Below are 24076 nucleotides of genomic sequence, written 5' to 3'. Positions count from 1 at the left end.
TCGCAAGCGGGGAGTCTCCTTGTTTAATCCGGATTCGGAATCATTCGAAAGGGAAGCGACTTTCACCCTCGGGGCCGTATTCTCCAAACGCGTTGAATCATCGTCTGTGCACACAGCGGGAGGAGAAAATGGCGAGGTTGAGCACGGGAGGAAATGTATAGTGGATCTATCCAATTGGACTTCAGTGAAGGAATCGTTTATTCATATTCATTTTGCATGAATTTTACGAGTGACTAGGTGGATACGTGTTTTTCAAAATACTACCTACATTCACAGGACATAAGTTGGTGGAAGTCGTGTAATGAATTATTTTAAATCTAGGTAAGCAACCCAAAGGTTATGTGGTGATTATAAAAAGAGTCGTACTCATACATGCCAATATATTATGAATTTAATTTACTAATTAATCAAAATTGGATATTAAATTAGTTATAGTCTGTCGCTTGGGTATAATATTGCTATGACTGCGTATCATGCGAAGGAATAATGAGTACTTTATGTCTATCTTTCTTTTATTTTATCCCGATGGTCGAATCTACTAATATAATTTCGTGCCAGAATGACTCCCTTTGTATCAGAAGAAAACTAAAGGGTCGTGGGCGTTTCTAGTGCTTGTTGCCCGTTCTTTTCGTTAATCAAGATGCTTCCATCCTAATTCCTGCGACATGCCAACCGAGCTTACTCTCTTCTTGCAGCTGTTATACGACTAATCTGACGAACTCTCTCTGAGCATTTGTCCAATTCTTGAATTAACTTTTTCCCACATGAATCCTAAATACTTGCTGCATATTCAAACTTTGGTAAAACTTTAGTGTGACTCGACATGTGGTAAAGTCACTATTAATTTACAATCAACATTACACGCAAAATATTTTGCATAGCAATATTTATGTTAAGGTAGATCTTTGTTATGCCATTACAGTATGGCATTTATGGACGACTTCTTAATATTTTCATAGTAATACATCTTTGTTAAACTGTCAAAGATCAAACTACTCTCCCACAAATCCATAGGATGGAGTATGGCCATTAATATATGAAGATATGTAATGCGGATCATGTAATCTGCCATAGCAATCCCTGCCATGTAACAATGGTCTTTTCTAAGGTGAGTCATGGGCGAGAACTCTCACTTGGACGAGATTTGGTTTTTTCATCACCATTTGGAATCAAAGGAAATGGAAACTACGCCTATTCGATCACAAATCTTATACGAGTGGTATAATTTGATTCGCGTCGTCACTTTTGCCAGTTTTTACGAGAGAAATAGGCGTTAGAAATTTTAAAGGCCTCCCTATGACAATCTATCTCATTTTTTTGCAGCATTTCGAGCGAGACGGTAACCTGTAGTTACGCATATTTAATACTTTTTAGATCAGTAGATGATTTTCCCTCAAAAAACCAAAAAATTCATCTACTTAGTAATGGGAAAGCTTTCAAATCGGGGAAAGTGTCCTCCACGAGGGAGCACAAACTCTCACGTATTCATCAATTTATATTATGATTAATTTTTCACTCCAAGATTGAAAACAAAATTCCCTACTCCGTTTTTTCCAAAGAAATTCCTCTGTGCAGCAAATACTTATCTATTATCACTATTACTACAAATGTATTTTCCTTTTTCCTTCCTATAACGACACGAGATGAAATTACTAACTGCTGTGTTCGATGATACTTGAAACATTTTTAAAGCCAATGGTGATGTATTACTATTATAGGCTTTATATCAAATAATATTTGTTAATTTGTAAATACACACGCACGCACGCACACACACACACACACACACACACACACACACACATATATATATATATATATATATATATATATATATATATATATATATATATATATATATATATATATACATATATACATATATATATACATATACATAGATGTTGCGTATCAAGATAGTAAGGAACTGACATTTCAAACAGTTTCCTTCTCTCCCTTGAGAAAGGTGGCTTGGCCACCAAAAATGTGGAAACGTGTGAGTTACTTCTCTTTTTTTGTGTTTCTGTGTTCGCTATCGCTATATTGATATGCCTTTTTGAATCACATCCGTGAGACTTTCGCATAATATTTGCGTGTGTGCATACATACTAAATTCACACTATGTACGTGTAGATATGCCTATATAGATACACATACACCAATGCGCACATTTATAATTAGATGCTAGTTTTTCCGCAATTGTTTGAAAATTTCCATCAGAAGAAAAGGCAAAAAAAAGAACGATGTAGTTGATAAAGCCATTCTTTAGTTACTGTAAATTTTCATTGACGGGAACCGATGTTTTATACTTTTTAGTTTTGAGTCTCACGTCAAATAAATGGCAACACGTAGGGCGACCTCATTATTTACAATTAAGTTTCAATGGAGAATAAGAGGGCAAACTGATTCGTGGAAAGATTTTTTTTCACGACTGTTGTAGCTAGTGGAGCAAGCTCACCTCACCGGACATGGAGTTCATCAATAATCGAGCAAGAAAACTTGACTGTCTAATCCCTAAAATTGTTCCGAACTCCGGCGAGAGTCTGGGAGCAGCAACAATGGTCGGAGCAGTTGTTTGAGTAGCGCGGCGCCCGAGGCCCTTTCAAGTGGTGCCAGTGGCTCCCATAGCCCCTTCCTCCTCTTCGCTACCCCCCCCCTTACCCACAGCGCACATCGGATCTTTTTTATCGGCATCTCTCCGCTCTCCCTCTCGGCCCCCCCCCCTTCATCCCTCGCTTTGGAGTCCTTTAAAACGAACCCTTTCGCCCCCTCCCCTCTATCCACCCCGCACGGAAACTATGAAATTCGGCTAAATCACGAGGGTCCGTTGTCTGCTAATCGGTCTCTGACGTTGGGACGCGAGAGATAGGGGGGCAATTAATAGTGTCATCAATCACGTCGACCCTTTTGAAATCCCTACTCTCCACGGTTCATCCGTTTGGGCGTGGGCCGTTGGGTGTGGATTGAGAGGGGACGAGGAGTGGGTGCCGGAGGAGGATAAAGAGGGATGGTGGTGGATATTGGTCCCCCAGATCGGGCGGAGGAAGGATAGTGCACGCCGCCTCCCTCCCTGCATCTTCCCAAAGAACACTACCCCTAACCCCTCACCCACCCCACCCCCTCCTTCACCTCAGTTCATTCAAAAGCGAGAGAAGTTGTTTACTCCGGTAATCGCTCGCGGGAGCCTTCGTAAACCCCTTTTTGTTTCTTCTCTTTAGCGCTCTTTTTCCAATTTTTTGTGCCTAGCCTCGTCCCTCATGCCTCCTCCCAGTGAAAAGTCGATGGATGGCCGAAAGAGGAGGTCCTCACCGGAGGAGGAGGTAGGGTGGAGTCATAACATAATTACCTCCTCAGCATGCTGTCAGGGGTGCTGAGGAATATGGGCTTGTTCTCACGCGCGTGACGGGCCACTTTCGTACGGGTGCCCATGTATTTTTTTGCACGTGGGGTAATTTGCTTATGCTTCTTTCTTCGCGGGCATTAACAAACAATAACAATGCGCTCTGTACAAGGTTTTTAGACCTTACATGTATCAGCGCTCTCCGGAGTCCCTCGGGTTCTTTTCATAAAGGAATCGTTTAATACACGTAAATTCATATTTTTTTACCTGGATTAACTAAATTTAATCGAGAGGCTTCCGAATAATGATTCATCCATATTTTTTTACAGGCTATTTGAATGCATCGTCTCATTATTTCTACTATTTCCATTATTTCTATGATATTTTATGTGATATTTTTCAAAATATTTGAAACAAATGATAAAAGTATGAAATTTTATATTATAGCTTCAAAATTCGGCTGTAGTGCCGAGAGCTGATCTGTTCGTGGTTATTGTGAAATCCAATCACGAACTAACTTTAAAATCACGCGATCTGCCGTAGAATTAAATTTTTTAATGGTAACACTCCTTGATATCATTCGAGTATTTACCATAGCTACCAGTTACAGTCATTTCAACTACCAAGCGTGTTACGTCATGAATCCTCTGCGGATGAAGAACGATGAGAAAATAATTTGAATGGAGAGGCAGCTAGCGACAAAGAGTGGTTAAAGAAGGGAGGGAAGCTTCTGAAAGAAATTCGAACTAGAAAGAACTAGTAAAAGTAGGAAATATTGAAAGGTATTGATAAAAAATATTGAAAGGTATATCATAGAAGGGAGCATGATAAATCGTGAGGGTTATGATATTTACATCTTTTTTTCCGTACAACAGTAAACTTTTTATTTTAGATAGAGTGTCTTGAAGTAAATCAGTACCTAATCATAGTGAAAAACATATTCGTGAAGCCTTATTGTGCGTTTATCCTTTTTTAGAAAAAAATATGTTTGATCTATTCATACATAATAAGACCCATCTTTCAGTATGATTGCGAATGCAATCCATATCATAGTGATACTATAACAGGAGGTAGGCATACAAAAAGCCGTAGTTACGCGTTCTTACGTATTTTTATGTGGTGTTCTAAAGACACAGAAATATGTTTATTATAGGTTTTAGGCATGAGTATTACGTGGCAGGATTTACCTGTGGCATGCCACAGAATGAAAATTTCTCTAGCGGTTACAGTGAAATTATTCCCTTGGTTCATTAAAAAAATCAACCCTGACCTGTAGACTACTGAAAATATCAATAATGGGTGAGATGGGAAAAAATCGAGTGTCCCAAAGCTGACTGTTTTTGATTCCCACCCAAATTTCACTGGAGGGCAAACATCAACCACAGTTTGACGTTCGATGAATCAAGATGTTTATCGGAGAGCTGCTCTCTTTCTCGACAGTCGCTTTGGAACAAATTTCGCCCTCGTCTGGTTTGGCTACCATTCCCGCCCGCTCGCTCTGCGACAATAGACTCGTGCGACGCGTTTCCCTTCACTCGGCAACTAAACAGACAGAAATGGCGGCAGACAGAAACTCCCTTCACCGCGGGATCCGTAAATTACTTATGGAGTTCCCTTTGTCGTAATGGGGGTGGCTCTTTCTCTAAGCGTGCCCATTCCGCCCGAGTTTCACGCCGTTTGGCTCGCTCGACAGTTATCCCAGTAGAATATTTAGTGATGGTCCACGGAATCTGCGCTCTCTCTCACCGTGACTTATTCCATTACTCTCTCTCCACTCACCCCACGATCTGTTACTGGTATGGAAATTCTTTTGAAGTTCCAATGAAAAAAAAACACTACTTACCGAATAAGTCCACGCTACGATTCCCTCTCACTAAGCTCGCGTATGTGGAATGATTGCATGACCAAGGAGGCTATCGGGTGTGAATGCAAAATTTTGATGATTCGCGTGAGCGCAATTTAGGTATGTGACACAGATAGATGGTGCTTTTGTTACTTACTTTCAAACTGATATTTCTAAGTTTTCAGTTTCTTTCCAGTGAATTGATCGAAAAAATCTGAGAAATTCGGGAAAAGTTAAAACTCATTAAAAATAGCTGCATAGGTTTATATTTGAAACCTCTTTTGATTTTTCCTCACGCTATATATATGTACGTATTAAAAAATGTATTGGTGGTACTAAGTGCTAAAGTAATATACCCTGTAGTTTGTCATCTGTCATAAATATATTTTCTTCAGCTGAGTATGTCGGTAGGGGGTTGATATCATTGGTCGGGGGACGTTCAAACAATATCCAAATAAATGTTCTTCAATAAAATTCGTCTCGATTTTCCTCGTATTTCAAATATACTATATTTGTGAGGCAGTAATAATTTTTGGAGTGACATTTATTCCCGCGTGCTTGGATTTATGCGCGGAGTATCGTTTCAATGACTGTAATTCATTGTAAAATGTTATTATGCGTACTGAATATATTTACAGCAGCAAATAGCAGCTCGGTCAAAAGCATTTAACAGTCATAGGGGGATTTTTTCAGTCAAATAATAATTTAATTGAACATGTATGTTACGGCGGCGTTTCAAATATTCCGCAACTGTTTAAAATATAAATGAAAAAATATCAGGCTCTTTCACTGTAATCACGTTAAATTTAATATTTTGCATGAATTATGTTTTATGTAAACAATCAACGTCATTTTGTTTTTAAAAACGTAGATGTGTATTCAAAATACTTATAAAAATTCTTATTAAATACGAGATTTCCGATAATTCACGCATTTTAGCAATGTGGATATACAATAATATATGGAAAAATCCTCCATCTTTTAAAGATTATTTCTTATTTCGAAAATTTGTCGCCAAAATTATTTTAGCTGTGAAATCTAATCGAGCAAACTTAATACCTGGGATTTAGATGAAGTAGTGAAATCAGTCAGCATCGATGCCTAATGGTTAAAGCAACCCTTGATTTTATTTCATTCCAAGTGACGTGAAAATTTAACACCCTTGACGCCCGGAAAGAACCGACGACCACCGAGTAATTAATGGAAGGACGAAATGTGAAAATAAAACATGTGAACGCTGAATTGTGTGGAACCACCACCACAGTAGTACCGCCAAACGATTGCGCGCCTAATTAGGACCAAACTTCGGAAATTGGGTTACCTCACGAACTTCGGAAATCGCGGTGCGCACGCAACTGCCGTCGGCCCATTCGGATAACTTCACACGACGACGCCGCTTGGCTGTGTCACGGTCCAATAAAAAATAGTCTCCTTTTCAATAGTTGGACTGAGGGAAAGACTGTGATGTCCCTGGCTTCCTTTTGCTTCATCTGAACGGCACCCCGTGATCTATTGAAAAGGAAGAAACGAAACGATAAATTTGTAATTTGGGAGGGTTAGGAACAGAAGAAACTTGAAGATCAAATGTTGTGTCAAACTAAATTATTTGATAAGCCCTTGGATGTGCTGCAGCCTTATGGCGATGAGCATATCACCGCATTCCGAAGGTCCTTAAGAAAATACTGTCGTGGAGCATTAAAAAAGTCAATTCAGGCATCAACATACCAGACAATTGTGACATAATGTTGGAGATAAATTACATTTGGTGATTCATTTTTCTATTGCTAGGATTGCAATTTTCATTCCGCAGTTAATTGGAGGTAAGAAAAGTGGTTCTTAAACATTTTGATTGACGATGAAATGCTAAATGATGTCAAGGTGGAGAAAATGGCTGGCATAAAACCCACGGGGAGGAAGAGAGAGCAGGCGCATTCGATGAATTGACGCGAAGGCAGGCGACGTTGAAGAAGAGTTCGTTGTTAAATTTGTGGTCTCAGGCGTAACTATATGGAATTTACCTAACAAATTGCAATGAAATAATTGACTATAAATCCAATTATTTCATTCCAAGAGTTTATTGTAGTTGAGGGCCTCACATTTGGTCGCATTGGATGAGGATTGGATATTTGGCGGTCGAGAGTCAGACTGTGTTCAGCCAAAGCATACCTCAATCGGAGGACTACTAATAATATTTCCAAAAAGGATTAAAGGGTGCTACGACTTTACTATTATTGATCAAAATATGTCGAATTTAATGAAAATTGGATCAAACTCTTGTCTATCTTTTTCAATCCTCGAACGTCTTGGGCACAAGAGAATATTGCAGTTCAATCGACAGGGGTAATTTAATTCTCAATAATCTAACTACATGTAGAATTTAGCAAAAAAAAATTTCAGTCTTTAGTTATATAAAATTTAACTGTGAAAAAGTGAAAATATTTCTCATTAATAAAACAATTTCATTCTCCAAAGTTGCATTGCGTGTTAATTGACTAAACTACAGTTATCAGGACATCACTCTTGCATATAATCTCTTTCACGTGGGAAAATCATTGATCCTCAAAATATAGTATGTGATAGTAGTTTGTAGTGTGTCGTCTGGTGACAAATTGAAAAGATAAAATGTTTCTAATATAAAGGACAGAAGAATGTAGAGTATTAAATTAATTAAAACAAATTAGCTTAGTGCAATAACTTATCTTACCATGCTACAACTATTAAGGTGGGTAGGGATCCTTCAGTAAGCCTTCTTAGGAAATCAAAGAGTTAAAAATCATCGTGTTCTAGGTCCTCATTTCTCACAGACTAACGAGGTAAATTTCAATAACACATCAATCAAAAACACTGAACCTCTACGGATTCGCCCCGTTCAACTTCCGATCGCAGCTTGCCCTAATCATACCTAAACCGAACCGCGCGTTCATAAAAATCTAACCTCCGGAACATTCTGTTTCAAAGTTCTTAAGTTGTTTCATTCGCCAAAACGACCGAAAATTAAACGGCACCAACGGGTTTCACTCCAGATTTCGGTAATGCCTGGCTGGAATCCGTCTTCCGGAAGTGAACCCCTCTTTCCTTCACCGTTCACCGGTTAAGGGGGCCTTCTCCGGATCTTTTGAGGCGGGATACTTATAGGGAAAATTCATTTCACGGCCGTGCTTCCGTAGGAACGGATATATTAAGGAGGAGATCCTCGATCCTGTTTCTTTTATGAATTTTTTTTGGTGAAATCCCGTTCCTGGGCCTCACGAAAAGTGGCCCTCGCACTTGGCCTTATATGATTGGGGCCAACCGCGCGGTGACTGGAGAGAAACGCGGGCGGAGGGAAGTGTGGGGGGCGGCGGAGGGGTGGGGGAGGTTTGAGAGGTGGGTGGGCATTTCGCTTCCCCAAACATCCACCCATCCCTCCTTCACAAAGCACCCCATCACAGCCGCGCTCACCCCGGCCCTAAACCCACGGTCCCCCTCCCATCCGCCCCTACTGAAGGCTTTCTCCTGAGAAGGCAAGAGAACCTCCTCCTCCCAGAATCATCTCGAGAAAATGGGGGTAGGGGAAGTATAGAGGGGGGATGGAGTGAGGACCCCCCGGTATCCCATTATTGCGAAACGCTTTGATGGAAGACATGGGGAGAGGGAAGCAAGCAATGGAATTTCCTTTCCTCGTATTTACGGGGAGCTAACGGTGTACATACATATATATTTGGAACGGCATGCATGTATCCACGTTTATTGGGCGAAGGAGGCTTCCTTAAGGAAAAGAGGTAGGCCTGACGTTTTGGTGAGTGTGTTTGTACGTCTGACACTGCCAACAAATGGAGAAAGAAGGGAAATATTCGCAAAAGGTTTGAGCTGCAGACGAAAGGTAATCCGTTGCATTTCATGCGGATAAAGGATGGGTGGTTTTCTTTAGGTGCAGGTCGGAAGTTAAGGAGATATTCCTGAAAATCAATGTTGGCGCAACTGATACGTGCGTTTTGTGCATCATTGAATCCCAAGCATTTTTGGACACCGTTGTAAGGACTTAGGACTAAATATGTCTAATAAAAATATAAAATTTTACTGGTCGTTAATGTTGATCGATAACTGCCATTGTGATATTTCAACAATAAAATTTCAAATATCATTTCAACATTTTTATGATTTGCCAAAAAGCTCTGAGCCAGCTCGACGAACCCAAGGATAATATTGGAAAAAGATATAATTTTCCTTTACTAATCATCCAGTATGCTAACACTGCGCACATGTTTTGTTTTCAAGACACATTTCAACTTTTAGAAAACCAATGTTTGCCTGCTTTGTGACCAATAAAATAGAACCACAGGGACATACGACACTGTCCAAAAAGTACGCGAACTGAGGCCATAAAAAACTAAATTTTGCAAAATTTAGTCTACGTGGATTTTGTCCCCTTCAAAGTACTCTCCATTTATTGCTAAGCACTAATTCCATCTTCTTTTCCACTCTTTAAAGCACCCTTGGAAGTCCTCTTGGCAGTTAGGCGTTTTAGTTTTCTCGTCGTTTCTCGCTTTATCGTGTCGTTCACATCTTCCCAGTGATGTCCCCTAATCACAAATTTTCATTTTGGGAATAGGAAAAAGTCGCAGGGGCGAGATCTGGGGAATACGGAGGATGATCAAGGATCAAGGTGATTTAATTTTTTGCCAGAAACGGCGAACAATCAATGCTCTGAATGTGCAGGTGCATTGTCATGGTGAAGGATCCATCCATCATGTTCGGTTAAAATAGTGTGCACTGTTGATTTTCCTAAATTCAGTTCATCAGCTATCACTCGGATAGTTTTTCGACGATCGGTAAGGACCACACACGATCAATGTTGTCGTCAACACAGGTGGTTGACGGTCGTAACGGCCTTGAATCATTCGTGGCGTCTCGTCGGCCATCTGTAAAACGCTTAATCCACTTGAAAATGGATGTTTTAATCAGAGCATTATCACCCTAAACAGCTGTCAACATTCAGTAATTTCTTGACAACTTTTACCGCACTCCACCAAAAAAACTTGACTTTGATTCGCTGCTCCGTGATTTCGTCAATTCCCATTTTCGACAAACAGCTTAAGCAAGGGTAAGTAGTAACTAACATAAATGGAGCCATGCGCACAGCTCGACGATCCGCCAAGCACAGACGGCTCATTGGGTCTCAGGCAACTAGCGCCACTAGTGGGTGGGGCTATAGTCTGCGCCATGGCCGCCAGATTGCACCACTTCACGCATTTATTTACGAACATTTGAATATCTGTACACGACATACTATGTATACGACCCAAAAATGGCAGAAAATATGTACATTCCTTGATTATTTTTTTAAAATTGACGTCTGAAAATCAACTCCCCGCTCAACAGAGAAATCATATTTTTTTAATTTTCCAGCAAGTTTGAATTAAAGATAAATGTCCAGTATAAGGAAATTAGAATTAATATTCGCAGCGCTGGGATGAATATACTGTAATTTACTTTCCACATTCACAGGAAAAGGAACAGAATTATGTATAATTTGATATGGTTTTTGTGGTGCTTTCCCCACATTATCTACGCATAATCCCAATGCATTCAAGAAACATTGTATATCGAGAAAAGGTAAAACTCTGAGCTTTGAGGATCAGTAGACAGACTTCTCTTCATTCATTCCATGCACTTTATCACTCGGTGCATTGGTTGATTTCAAAGCAATAGAGGAGATAACATCTCATGTGCAGCAAAATTCCAAGAAAAATTACCATCATTTATTCGATAGGATTGGTCGGCGAAGTGTGTAAAATTTATATCCATTTGCTAAGGAAACTAATATTCATTTTCGGTATTCATCTTTCAAATTTTATATAAAAATTAAAATTCTTTTAAAAATATTTTACCCATAATTTCGACGGTAATTTTTGTGCAAGCGGAAAATTCAATGCCTTTGCATAAATTCAAAATTTCCCGGAGGGAGTAAGTTGGTTGAATTATTCAAACCAAATGATATATGACGCCACCCTACGCTTGACAACCCCTTGCGCGTTGCTCATCAAGCGTTGAGGGTTGAATATTGTGATTGATGAACCGCCGTTGATCCACTCCGTGGGTTTACCTATTCTCCACGTGCGAACCTCAATCCTTTCTGCAGCACAGTTTTCCCTGCAGATTGACTTCTTCCTCCGAGTCCAGACTTCGATTCCTGAATTATGAGTGGAAAGTTTAGGCATTGGATCCGTCCGGTCCCGTAGTTGCGCGGTTGCTTTGTGACGTCCCTGCCAGGGCAAAAGCAGTTCAGGGCATACATCAGAATTTTATTGTAAAGAAAAATCTAACGGTTCCTATAGACAATTCTTTTGTGCAGCAGTCACATCATATTTAACATACGGATACATATTATATAGGGATTATCTAGCTAAAAAAATATAATTTTTCGTATGATTTAAAATTTAAATGGTTAACTATTGCTCCTCATATGTGGATTAAAAATGATTAGTTAAAAATTTGTTTTAAGTTTATAATCAATAGATTTTTGAAATAAATAATATCCATGGTATTATATTTTCACGGAGAAAACGTTATGAATGCAAATTAGATTTCAAATTAATGTTGGGGCGAATAATTAGCACAAAATGTATTGACGTTTTTGAAAGAAGTAAATTTTGAAAATTAAAATAATATTAAATACAAGAATTTTTTCATTTATGTGATTCAAAACGTATTAATTTTTTTATACTAAAATTATTATGAATTTTTGCAAACCGCGTGGTAATCCTGCTAGATAGTGGGTATAGATCTTGAACACCGTTTTTTCCTTTTTGATTATCAGTGCTAAAAAATCTCCTCCGATTGACCTAAAAACAAAAGTTGGCATTCTTTCTATAATTTTCAAATCCTTTGTCCTTCCTTTACTTGGGTGTGAATTCTAATGGCAAAATCATTCGTATTTCATCTCCTTTTTCGCAAAATTTAACTCTAGGAAACCAATACATATGCTTAGCTGATGTAGTGTTGTGGGTATAACGTTCGGCTACTGACCAGATGGTTCCTTAATCAAATCCCGGGTGATGACTGCAGAAATCATATTTTAAAAATGCAAGATACCTTGCTATGCACTCTTAGAAGGAATAAATCATAGTTTCAAAAGATATCTCAGTTTAACCTAATTTTAACTTCTACCATGATAGTCAATACTTTTATAAACCTTAATAAAAACGTCATTCGTTTTACCGACGCAGATGTGAGCAAACCATCAATTCAAATTGAAAATTTTAATGAATTATAAGAATATATGGAGACTTTCGAGGCTCTGTTACAGTTGCAGAAAAATTTCGAGGGGAAAATAAAAAACAACAGTCTCAAACAAAGCTCGAATTAATTAATCACGCGTCAGGGAACGCTTTGAATAATGACTGACGAGTGTGCGTTGGACAGACAGTCTTTCTTTCGTATCTTGCATCTGAGGGAGTTCAGGGGGTTGTGCGGTAGGTGACCGCGGACCCACACAAGGAGGCTACTGTCCCGCTGACTGCGTGTCAAGTCCCAAGTTGCAAAACGCGGAGTTACGTTACGAAGCGAAACAATCCATCTGGGTGCACCTGTCCGACGCTCTCGCCGTTTCCCTGACCCCACTTCCGTGGGTTTTTTATTGCTGCAGCTGAAAAAGGGGGCAAAGTGTTTCCATTCACCCTTTTCCTTCTTTGCAGTGTCCATCATAAATATTTTTTATTCACAAGTTGATGATTGATTGTAGTAAAATCATGAAAAAATCTCTTATTTTTTACTTTATCACCTGAAAAAAATACAGTTGATATCGCAGTTAAATTAAATTTTTTTAACACTTTCATGCCAATTAACAGGTTTGTGTAGCGTTAAAATCTTAAAATAAGCATTTTTAAATATATTTTGGGTCCACGACACTATTTACTTCATGTTTGTGTTAGATCTATGTTTGATAGGCTTTGCTGAGCGGTAATTAAAGGGTCCGATAGGATCTGATGTACTCATTGATTAATTTTCAATTACTATTGCACTCTATTCACTGAGGAACAGTCGAAATGCTAGGAATTGTGTGTTTTGATTTTTATTTCCAATGCTTAGCTTCAGTTAGTTATATAGATAATACGTACAAGTTTTGAATGAAAAATATCGGAAAAAGTTTTAGATGTATTTTAGATAGTGCTAATATGCCTCAAGATTCTTCAAAGTCCATCCCTTGGGCGTCAACACACTTTTACCAGCGGTTTTTCGCGACTCGAAGGCTCCCTGTTAGGCAGATTCGGAATGTTCTTAACGCTAGGCTTCTTTGACGGCACTAAGGGTCCCATGGCAGAATCCTTTGAGGGAGGATTTCACTTTTTGGAATAGGAAATAGCCTGTTGGTTCCAAATCGAGACTATAAGGGAATGGGGAAATCATCGCGATGCCATATCAGAAGGTCTTTGAAAGTAGACACTCGACTCTTCTTTTGGCCATCCATTAAGACCTTCGAAACGAGTTTAGCGCAGATCTTCCGCAATACCAAATAATTCAGTGATAATGCTGTATACTGTCATATTGTCAATGCCAATACGATCTGTAATCATGTGCACACTTAATTGAAGGTCTGAATTCAGCAGTTTACGCACACGTAAGGAAAAAATTGCTACCGATACTTTACATACAAACCTTGTATATTTTTACAGAAGCACTCACAAAGACGCAAGACGACAAAGTCGGTGTGTACGTTCAATATAATATGAATCGTATTAAGTGGGTTTCAATATATTGAATTTCATTTGTTTACTACAGATACTGAAAAGTATATTCCCTTGCAACTGAGCGAGTGAAAAATATTAGAAAATTTGCGAACATCAACATTCAATCAAATATGATTGGCGAAATACATATAATCGATTTGCCAGAAATAGGCCACATAACTTCACATTGCCTGAAAGAAAATAGTTTGAATTTTGATAGAAGCCAGTATAAGTATATATGATGGATAGCTTGTAATCTAACGTTTACCCTTGGTCTGGTATTTACCGTAGCTCTGCCAATTTCGAAAGTGAGTACGTCATTACGACGTCTCTGCATTAATGCCCGCTCCACAAAGTGAAGCGTTAGCGACGTGAGTCTTCAAGACCGCTTTGATGCCCAAGGAAGAATTCCCTTTCACTTTTCTTCCTCCTCAAGGAAATTATTCAAGTCAATTTCTTTCCACGTCCTCCGACTCCCTTCGCATCATCCCTCCTCTATCTTATATCGCTCCTCCCTGCGGATCCCAGCATTCTTTTGTTTTTAAGGTCGCAACTGCTATCCCTCTCTCCCTCTCTATCCCCTCGTTCACCTCACCCCCCAAAACCATTCGTTCGCCGAGTTGATTTCGAACGCCAATCAAAATCTCCCGTCTACCCTTTATAGAGGGGTGGCGTATTTTTTGCCGGGGGAAAGGTAGCGTGGAATGGGCACCTTGTAATTTCTTTCCCCCAACGCAAGAGGTCCTTCTCATCTCTTTCTGAATAATGAAATGCGTGAGATAAAAAAAAAACATTTTTAGGATGAGGGGGTGGAGGCGGGGGGGGGAGCAAAAAGGGATCTTCTAAGAAAGGAGACGAGTGGGTTGATGGAGTCTTCGAAAGATTTTTTATGTGATTCTTCCCACTACTTTGGTTTCACCAACCCTCTCCGGTCGTCATTAATCCCAGGGTGGATTGCTTGTTTTGCATCGCATTATCCTCCGTTCCCTATCCATCGTCAATACTCCGCAGTACGACGGATCCCTCATTCATCGAAGGGTGGAATGGAGGGGGTCGACGGGCGGCGCCGGGGACGGATGAGTGGTGGAAGCGTAGCACCTTGACTCCCAGACCTTACCGTTTACCGCAGTCATTGAAATGATCAAAAGTCACCGCTCCAAGGTAACAGTATTGTGGACCGTTCATGGATTGCATTAGCCATCACGAGCCATTTCAATGAGCCCAAATCGAAGGCCGCCATCGTGTACAAACGGGTCATGTTTGGAAAGGAAGGAGTGAACTGGGGTCAATAATTGGAAGGCCAAAATCTTATCTCAGGGTGAAAAATTTTTGCAAAATCGGATGGACAGAATAAGTCAAAATAATGATACCTGTAGAATTTAATAGGTAATTTTTCAAAGCAATTACAATGATGTATTCCTATCATTAATGTATTTGTATACATGCGTTTGTATGGGGTAAAACATTCCACCACTTATTTCTGTAGACAGAACATCATTTTAAATTTGCTCCGACCTTGTGATAACGTTAGCTGCTCCACTCATATAAAAAGTGTACTTGTATGCAGCGGTAATTGAGGTAGTCGGGGAAGTCCATTTTCGTCATATGAAAGGTAAGATGATTAGAAAGAAAGCCCAAATCGAAGAGTGTGGCGTGAAATTATCTGTTAAAAGTTATTACTATGTCTAATGCTATTCGGACGATCTCATAAAAATATTTGATTTTTTTTATGATCATGGAGTTTATTATTGGAATAGCATAAGGTGATAACATTTTTTACGGATTTTAAGTTGCCTAATTGAAAATTAGATTAGGCCTATGCATGTAATGGTAATTGTTTTTATATTACGGTGAAGCGTTCACGATAGCTAAGAGACAGCATTCAAGGAGAAATTCAATTCATCAGAACGAAATATCATATTTGAAAAAACTATGATGGATCATAAATAGAGAATGGTAAAATAAACAAAAGTAGACAATTAATTGTATGGTGCACGTCCAGTGTTATCAGCATCAGAAGCAGCCCCTAATATTGTTTATTTCGGAGATGGTAAACTCAACTGTTAATTTATTTTTCTCCTATTTCATAAATTTGTTGTTCTATCCAAAAGACTAATTCCATGTAAATTATTTGTCTTTTCTTAATTAAAAAGCTTTTGCATTTTTTGCACACTTGTCTCCTTTAATATTTTTTGCAATGCATTCATTTATCTCACGTTAAAATTGAAATTGAAGTAGAGTAATCTTTTCAGTTAATAAAAAAATCCCTTAACATTTATTTTGTGATTCGGACTTTTTGATGGAAAATAATAGTACATTACGTATGCTTATGCCATCGCATTCGTCTTTCTGATCACGTATATTCAATTTTTTTCTGACGTTTCGCAACTGGCTCGTCCAAGTTCACTGAGAAAACTCTCCCCTCGATCAAATATAAATCCAAGGCGTTAACTTTTGCAACCCGACCCGAAAATTATGGATCAGGAATGCACGTCCCAAGTAACTCTTGCCCCAAGTTGAGAGATTCGTAATTCGCATCACCTGGGACGATCGCACGCCATTGGCTTGCTCGGAAAAGAGAAAATAAAATAGTAGATAAATCTAGAGTCATCTGTAGCGAGCGTGGTGCCCACAGGGCGGGTTGAAAGAGGTCAGGCGTTGGGGAAGAAGTCGTGAGTTTTGAACGAAGTTTTAAGAGTTGAGAGCCTAGAACGCGTGACGTCGCTTTCATGAAATGGCAACAGCAGGTGTATTAGAAATGGGTCCCCCATCCCTTACCATGGCAATCGGCTTGAATATTTTGGTTGAGGTGGGGAGGGGCTAGCCGCCCCCACTACCGGTGCAAATCGCTTTATAAACCCCAAAAGCTTTCTGATAATTTTTTACTCCCTTGCCAAAAGAAAGTTCCGTACAACTTTTATTTCTCCTCCAAACTACGATCAGAGGGTATTCATGCCATTCCTTTTTAATATTCTAGTAGAACCATTCAATGGAAATTCGTACAGGTCTTTTCAGTCTTGAGATAAATAATTGTCGCATTGAAACAAGAGACCGCATAATCATAAGCACAATTGCTCCCAAAAAAGATCATCTACGATCAACTTGAAGCAGAGATATAGCACAGTTCTGTTAGGTAGGTGTGAGGAAACGCTTAATCGTATTTCTAGGGCGTTTGGTTAAGGAAGGCTGGAAAGGTATCAGAATTGATGCATAGAAATAACTCGTTTGTCATATATTGACTGAAGAATTGGACATGCGTATTAAATTCACGTGTTAAGCACCATTTTTGTTCCTTTTGGACCGAAATCGCTTTCAAATGGTCAACTTGGAGCGGTTAAAGTCATTAGAGTCAAATTATCTGCGTCTGTTTATCACTGCAGATGAAAGTTGGCTCTACCACTACACTCCTGAGAAGAATGACCATTCAAAACAATGGACAATTAAGGTTGAACCTGCTCCAAAAACAGGGAATTTAGATGGCCGGGAAGTTGATGGTCACGGTTTACTGGGATAGACTTATAGATGGGAAGTGTTTTCCTCGATTCCCTTAAAAAAATTAAACGATAATGGTGCCTCTCAGGGATTAAGATATTAGAAGACATTACACATCATTGTTTGCCATATTAAAAGTAGAAAGGTAAAAAAACGGCCGCATTTGATGGAGAAGAGAGTGATTTTTAATCCGGGAACCGAAACTTCTCACACTTGAGAGGTCGCAATGGCTACAACTCTCCAATCGCACTTCAAATCGGTTGACCACTAACCGTATTCACCCGATCCCAGCTTTTGTTTCCTCAGCGTACACTTTTGCTCGGAGAGAAGAGATTTTCATCGAACGCGGAGGTTATCGAATATATGAACGCCTATTTTACGGAGAAAGACTTCAAATACTATTCTGGAGGTTTGAAAAAGTTAGAGCATCGCTGAAAAAGGGTACCGACTTCATAGGGGGTTACATTTACAGATAAAAATAAATTGGAGGCAAAAATATTTCCTTCATATGCCAGTTTGGAAACGCTTCAGTCTACCCTCGTAAACTCGGAATATTTTTCCCTGTATTTTTTCCTCATGAATTCAACCTCCATTTACTTCATTTACATTTTCCCTTCCCTCAAACAATATTCTTTTTCCACCTAAATCCTTTGTCGTGAGACCATATTTCAAAATGTTGACTTGACGGTCAAATTAAGGTCATATGGGTCTAAAATGTTCTGGTTTAAATTTAACCATATTTTATTCACTCATTTCTTGATAAAATACTATTGATCAGGCACCCATATTTCAAGAGTATTGAGATATTAGAAACAGATGCAGAGATCCCATAAGATATCTCAGGGATTTAATATACCAGGCCATTCTATTACTTTACCTTTATGAGTTCTGCCACACGGTGGTGTGATGGAAAGGCCTTAATTAAGCGTCAATCTTCTGCCTATCTACTCTTAAGAGAAAAACCTTGACGACTCCTTTGATCGACAAGAAACTGAATAGGGAAAAAATGTTAGCTTAGTTTAATTTGCTTGTTATGATATAAACTTCAGTTATTCTGGAAAATTTAAAAATGTGCTTACCTTAAAATCATTCAAGCATAAAGTAACCGAATTTTTATTCTGAATCACAAAATAATAACGAGTGCTACCGAAAATAATAACATTTACTCCTATTTTTCCTGGAATAAAAGATAAGTAGGGGAATATTTATGAAAACTGATAAATAAAAGCTGTTATTTAAACAAATTCCAATAATCATCTTGATTAACTTAGTTGATAGGTCACTCAATTGGTGGTTGAACAATGCCCAGGTTAAAAAGCAAGAATGAAGCATTTGAGTCCTTAATGCGTTTACATTAGTTTGTGGAAAATAAAATATTAGCCAAGGGAATAGAAATGAGCAACTTCTAACTTGTTTCCACCTCAATGCGGTTGCCATATTAGAGGGTAATTTTAAAAGCTCTCAAAATGGAATAGGAATGAATGACTTACCTTACCTTAAAACTTTCTTATTTTTCAATGTGGTCTCCCAGTATACTAATATGGTCCACGTCCAGGGATGATCCAAAGTCTTGATCCCATTTTGAAAATTAGATTCCCTCAGGCCTGCAAAATACTACCAGTCTACTTCGGCTGTTAGTTATTTTTTTAAGATAATCTCCGCCCACTGAAGAAAATTATGCCATTCCAAAATGGTCCTTTTCGCGGATAAGTCAAAAATCAAAACCAATATAATCTCCTTGAATTTGAATGTTTCTTCACCCCACAGTTTCCCAAGCATATATTCTAAGACCATAAGAGTTGTATATTTAAGAGCGTAGGAGGAAATTCCGACTCCGGGGAAAAGAAAAACTTCGTCCCTCTGGTATTTAGGCAACACAAGTGGTACAACAGTCAAACATTTGCATATACTTTAGGATAGAATAAGCTATTTAAAAACAGTGATTCAGGATAAAATTGGGATGTAACAGTGTTCTTTTAATATTTATGGAAAATTTTGCTCTATAAGTAAAAATAATTCAATGATCATTATAAAGCAATCTATCGACTAAGGTAGGTTTTTGGATGGACACTACTACCAAATAAATATGTTGTAACTCCTAACAAAACACAAAATCCAGCAACCTATTCTACATCAGCGATTCACAGATATTAATGAATAAATAATACTTAATCATAGATAAAATGCATATGGTTACAATCCATAAACAAATTTATTGGTACCTAAATTAAGGCAATTTTTGAAACTGGTTTTGAAATTTTATATGAATATTGTTTTTAGTTATAATTCAACAACAGGGCGCTTAATTCTGATCTCCGTAGTTGCCACTACGCTGTTAAAATAAAAATCTTTAGTTTGAAGTTATGACGATTTAATTATAAAAATCTCCATTTTATATTGAGAAATGTATGATACAGCATGCAAATAAGTTATAAAACACATTTACGACTTTAATTTCGGTATAATGCACATTTTTTACATTACCAATTACATTAAATAATTTACCTTTCTCCTATAATGAGCAACAGATAAGGGCATAATAGTTGCACCGAGGAATTGATTAAATTCACTGTTTTGTTTTTAATTTGACGAGAATGTGCGCCTTTGTTCCAATAGTTTCACATTAAAAAGTTACTAAAAGGTAAACGTCGCCTTGGTAGCTATGGCGGTAAAATAATAGAACATAGAAAATATATATTAAAACATTAAGGAGACTAACCGGAGAGAGAAATTTCTGTGTATCTGCAAGTCTGGAATCCACCGGTGGTGAAATACACGCAAATGAATATTTTTCGCTGAAAGAATCTGGCACCCTATTCTGATGTGTTTATCTCCAACGCCGTTGAACATAGTATTTGGTGAGCTCTATCGACACCTACGAAACTAACTTTCGGGGTGACCACTGTGCCTAGGTGTCTTTGTTTCAGTTCATAGTTTACATGGTAAAAGAAATTTTATTGCTACTAAAATCTATTTTCACTGAAGGTCATCTACTGCGATGAAAAGCGTCGGAAGGAAAAATAGAAAAGCCGATTTGAATATTCAGAACTTGCATGTTTTTGATAGCTTATTGAATATTTTATTTGGAAAGAAACTGGTTAAATTACTTATCACATAAACGTCAACTTACTCGTGGATCAAGCTCTGATGATGCGACAGCTTAGCCTTTTATTTTTATAGTCTTTTGAATAGTGGTTTATGGTGAAATTTTATGATGCGAAAAAATACTAATAAACGACTGTAATGCGTGCCAATGTTGAGAGATATTTTTTAGAATTAGGTTTTACACTGTTTGTACTTAATTGCTCACTCAGTATGGTTACTCCAAGTACTTTGATTTTTCAGTAAAATATTTTCGAACATTTCACTTATGTTTGTTAATACTAGAGTTCATGAAACATTCATACTTCCTAATTATTGATAAATTGAGACTTCATGAACGGGTGACTAAATTCTTGCAAATATATGTACTTTTTTCTGAGGTCCGTAACAGAAATTGCTATAACTATACGATATGCCCAAATTGTTTATCAACAGAAAACTATAGCAATCATTTTTCATACATATATATACTATATATATATATATATATATATATATATATATATATATATATATATATATATATATATATATATATATATATAGTCGTTAAAATAATATTAGATATATTCGTTTAAAAAAATATTTATCAATTCTTAAGTAAATCTTTTTTCTGAGTAGAGAGGAAACTGCCTTTGTTTCATTTATAAAATTGTGTCAATTTCTCAACCAATAGTCACGTGGATTATTTTCCAAATCATAGTGGATTACTTTCCAGAGTTCATTTTAATCTGTAGTTTAGTATTAAAAAGTAATCTATCATATTTTAGCCGATAATTCTTTCACTCGAGGTGAACGTTACAGTGAGTACTTAACGTTCGACTATTTTTAATGATATATTTTAATTGTGATGTTTTTTTAAAAATTATGGAACAGAGCAATCGACAGCCGACCAACTAATTTCTCTCTATTTTTTCAGGTGAGTCCCTTTGCGAACAACGCATGCACGTAGGAGGAGGCCACAGTCCAATAACCAAGGAGGGTTAATGACACCCCGTGTTGATGCAATTCGTGGGCGATTGAACCGATTGGGGTAAGGTCTTCTTAGGAGTCTTCAGATTAAATTTTTTTCTTTTTAATGTTATCCCGACTCTGGCGAGGTTGGGTGACATTATTTGTGTGATAACATACTCTATTACTTGTATGGCTTACATGGCATTACTTCACAAGCAAGTGTAAGCATAAACAACTGCATGAGGTAATAATCACATTCATTTACATTTGAAAACGATTGAATGCTTCTTAAATTTGGACATCTTATAATAAATATTCGGCTTATGAAATGATAAAGTTAAGATACGAAATGAAACCACAACTTTACAATTCCATCTAGGATAAGATTATGTAACAAAAGATATCAACATGTCGTGAATCCTTCCGTGATTCATATCTTTCCAAATCATCCCTCAGTAATCCTCTACTGGTAAATAATTAACTTTAATAGATATTGACTTCCAATAGCATGAAACCAGCCAACAAACATTGTAACAATATAATAGAAGTACGTGGAACATGTCCTGGCGTTGCTTTCTATTAATGTCTCTTTTATTTTTGCTGTTTGCAAATTTTCGGCCCTTATGGTTTAAAAAATTGATATTTTACTAAGTATTACTGTAAAAATGGATACACAATTGTTACCTACTCTTTACTGTGTTGTTACTTGCAAAATTAAATTCATTACTGCTGATTAGTACGTTTTGAAACATAAGAGTTTCAGGTTTAACTTTGTGGAATTCCTTCATTATGAGTGTAAAAGGAAACTTTACACTTCTACAATAAAGATTTAATCTTTAGTTAAATCTTTATTGTGGAAATGTAAAGATTTATTACCCACATTGGACGTTTTGCCCTAAAAATCTATTTCCGATATCTACATGACATTAATGAAGTTACGTAACTAATAAATCGATGGGATTATGTTTCTATGATAACGCTTAAGTAATGACGTATTTAATTACAGTGGTTAGATAATCGGCAAAGAAAATAATATATAAAGTTATATTCTGTAATTTTTCGTTCTAATCACATACCCTAGAGTAAAATTTCGCCTCAAAGGCAATTAAATGGTAGAATTATCTCCCTTAATCCCATTGCCTGATTATCTACTACTTCTCACTCTCAAAAATCACTGTACATGAAAATATTTGGGGATTTTTCCGTTTCCATCTGAGCGTTCAGTGACTAAATATGGGAGTCTTAAATATCTCTTAATTAATTCGGTCAATCAAATCGGTGCAAAAGGAATAAAAATCGTAAAGATAAATGGGATAATATTGTGATCCTCAATGTGTTTTCCACTGGTCATATTAACCAGGTTGAAGTACTTTTTGCTAATATCAAAGCACGTCTACAAATTATTTACCTTCCATTCTAAGCATTTTCCCTGGTGGTTCTACAGGGTCGGTAAAATAAGTATCGGGACTTGTTCCAAAAATTAAAATTTATTGCAGTCATCATTACAATACCTTAATAATCTTCAAAATACATTCCTCCTGCATCAATACAATTAGTTCAGCGCGTCTGCCACTCATCAAGAGCCCGCTGGAAGTTGGTTTCCGGAATACTATTGAGAGCCTTTGTCGTCGCCGCTTGAACCACCTCGATGGAGTCCAACCGATATCCTTTGAGCTCCTTTTGAGCTATCCTCTGAGCTTTTAACGCTGTCGAGAAAATCTTCATCTTCCTTGACGTAGTCCAAAATTTCTTGTGAAATATCCACCCGCGACAGTTTATGTTCCTCGCTCGAGACCTTCGGAACCAGCTTTGCGCACACTTTCCTCGTCGCAAGATCCTCTGTTATAACGATGTGGACGGTTGCAACTGAAAGGTCGGTCTCCTCACTGACAAGGCGATGGTTAAAGCCTGTCTGAGTCCAAAAATATTTTCATTTTGGCCACCTGAGCATCAATTCGAGCGGTCTTCGGGCGTCCAACGCGGTGCTCATCTTCGACGAGCTCCCGGCCTTCCTTAAACATTCGGTCCCACTTAAACACTCTTGTGCGGCTTAAGGTATTATCCCCATAAGCCTGTTCAATGATATCAAGGGTCTCCGACGCGGATTTCTCTAGCTAAATGCAAAACGTCACAGCGTAGCGTTACTCGACGGTGCGCTCCATGCTGGACGCAGGACGAAAGCACAAAAAATCACGCGTCATAAAAATCCAACTTCTGTCTGAACGCATGCCCGGAGGCGACTGAACTAAAGTGCGCCTGAGTGGTGGGGGACCCCTCTACCGAGCCGACTAGTCGGACCCCCATCCATCGCTCCGTTGAGGCTACCACGAACCAGTGCCGATACTTATTGTACGGGCCCTGTACTCTCTTTTTCTCCCACGCCCGATCACTTAAAAGAGTGAAGTGAGTTATGGTCAATGAGGCTCCTATTTATCGAAGTTTTCCCTTATGCATTTCCGGAGACTCAGAAGGGAAGTAGCGTGGTGGTAAGCACGTTCACCACTGTTGCATTAGAGGTGTCCATGCTCAGCGCAAGAGATGCGACCTCCGGTTTATACGTGACCTTCTGCACATCCGCTCCTGGTCCGTCTGCTTTCACTCTACGAGTCGAGTAGCAAGTGATAAAACATCATCGTC

This window comes from Hetaerina americana, unplaced genomic scaffold (assembly GCF_022747635.1).
Source record: "Hetaerina americana unplaced genomic scaffold, ioHetAmer1.1.p SCAF_104, whole genome shotgun sequence".
Classification (NCBI taxonomy): Eukaryota; Metazoa; Arthropoda; class Insecta; order Odonata; family Calopterygidae; genus Hetaerina; species Hetaerina americana.
The sequence above is the reverse complement of the archived record's forward strand: the minus strand, read 5'-3'. Positions refer to the sequence as shown.